This window comes from Octopus bimaculoides, chromosome 27, assembly GCF_001194135.2.
Source record: "Octopus bimaculoides isolate UCB-OBI-ISO-001 chromosome 27, ASM119413v2, whole genome shotgun sequence".
Classification (NCBI taxonomy): Eukaryota; Metazoa; Mollusca; class Cephalopoda; order Octopoda; family Octopodidae; genus Octopus; species Octopus bimaculoides.
In genome coordinates, this window is record NC_069007.1 from 21,213,450 (window position 1) to 21,215,819 (window position 2,370).

At 37.3% G+C, this 2,370-nt stretch overlaps 1 long non-coding RNA gene across 1 annotated transcript in view; it reads right to left on the minus strand.

Moving 5' to 3' along the window:
* Positions 1-1,132: 1,132 nt before the first annotated feature.
* The window catches only part of LOC128250989 (uncharacterized), a 29,799-nt gene continuing 28,561 nt past the window's right edge, over positions 1,133-2,370 (minus strand). Inside the window, exon 3 of the long non-coding RNA XR_008266903.1 lies at positions 1,133-1,963. This is a non-coding gene — a long non-coding RNA (uncharacterized LOC128250989). The remainder of the gene's footprint in view (positions 1,964-2,370) is intronic.

The window sequence follows — 2,370 nt, forward strand, 5'->3', positions numbered from 1 at the left end:
CTTAATTTCACCCCCACCCCAATCGTCGCAACCCCAGCCCCCACCGCCACTCCTGTATTTCATGCCATCACAAAGAATCACCAACTCTTCCAGACTGTTCACCGAGAAATTTCTCTTCTTTGTTTACACAAACATCACCGACACCTACTATCGCAGCGCCACCTGCATCAACAAGGGAGCTCAGCGTGGTCGCTCGACATGCTAGAAATAGCAATCGAATCTCCCTTCAAACCACACGCGACCTGTAAAAGGAACACGTTGTATGTATGTATGACGTGATACTAGATTCAAATTCAGAGGGGGACGTCACGGCTGGAACATCTTTGATCACAGGTCTTGCGGTATTTGAATTCAGAATGTCCAGAACCGGAAAAAATGCTGTTAAGCATTTCATCCGGCGTGTTAACGATTCTACCAGATCGTCGCTCAAATACTGGTTTGCAATTTGGGGTCCCTCGGAGAGAAGGGCGAAGGTGGGGGGCAAATCGATATTATTGACCCAAGTGCTTAACTGGTATTGATTTCATCCACCTTGAAAAGATGAAAGACAAAGCCGGACGAAATACTGCTAAGCATTTTTGTCCGGCGTGTCAATCATTCTGCCTGCCGACTCAGTAATGACAATGATGATAAGCGTTTCAAATTTTGACACCAGGCTTGAAATCTTGGGGGCAGGGGGTTACTCGATTACATCGCTCCCAGTACTGGCCGCCGTAGCAACAACAATATCATTATGACCGTAAACAGGCGGAGTTATCTGCGTGGGCGCTCCACCGACTAAATTCCTCAGAATCAAATCCTATCGTCTTACAAAAGAAAAGGGGACATTGGAATGTTTTTGATTGCTTGTCTACAAGATCAGGGCTGAGCTGGGCCCGAAGAAGAACAAGGAAAGAAACATTAAAATAATGTTATCCTTGATAGACTGTGTCGAAAAGGCAAGGTTATAAGGGACTAGGAATGTCTTTAATCGTGTAGGTCTTCTGGATCAAGGATGGGCCCTGAGCTAAGAAACAACAACAACTACAACAGCTACAGCAAGAAGAAGAAGAAGAAGAAGAAGATTATTTATTTATTGTTAAAACAAGTATTTTTTTTAGATATTTAGTATAAGTTACAATACGTACGTTGATTTTATTATTATTATTTTTATTTTAGACCTGACGAGTGACTATATTTTTGAATAGATTTAACTGTAGATCGATTTGATAATTAATAGAATTATTTATTGAATTGGTTTTAGTAGTTATCTATTTGAAAATATACCCACGAAACGTACGTACTCATTTTATACCATTTACTAGTTATTCTTTTTGTATTTTATTGATTTTTTGAATAAGGTTTTTGTGATATGTTTGTTTTCTGGTTTTCTGTGGGGTGTGAGTTGAATTCTTCTTTGTTGAATTATTTAAGTGTGGTTTATATATATATATATATATATATATAAATTTTATAAGGAATATTCTAAAAGAATATGTTACTGAACTTATATTAAGTGCTCTATTATTTTGAGCAAATAAATAAATATATATGTGTTTTTATATCATTAATAATCAAATCGATCTACAGTTAAATCTATATTCCACAAAGTCTTAGAATTTATGCTGCTGGATACGTGGAGGTGCTGGAGACAGTTGTTAAGCCCTGGATAGATGAAGTGCACCAATGAAAAGCCATACATATCTCAACAAGTCTCGGTTCCTATTCAGAAAACTCGCATACACCAGATATAGATGTCAGACAATATGTCAGATGTCAGACAATATGTCAGATGTCAGACAATCTTTACGATCATTTAACACCAAACTTGTGGCTTCGAAGCTCGCCAGGGAGACTAATCGATTCCGGATGATGTCCGAAATGAACAAGGAAGATTTAGTGCAAGCATGTCAAAGACTCCAGTCCTGTATTGAAGCATTCATTGAAGCTGAAGACGGGATCCTTGAATCATTTCATATGAAACCTTAATGAGAAAGATGAAAACAATTAGTTTTAAATCTCTGAGCGAGAAGTAAGGAGTAACAACAGTTCCACAGAGTAAAATCCATTTGCCAACGTATCGTGGCAGTCCTGGTTAGGACGATGTTTCTACCAAGAAAAAATGTTTTCCTGGGGCTACAAAAGGTAGTCACATCGTCCTAATCAGGACTGCAACTTTACGTTGACAAATGAGAGAATTGTACACGAATATTTATGGAAATACATTCGGTTTTCCCAAGATGGAAGATGCTTTATTAAATGACCAAAGATGTCTTCAAATACACCTTGCACCATGTATGTATGTGTGTGTGTGTGTATACACACGCATATATATATGTATGTATGTATATATATATATATATATATATATATATATATATATATATATAT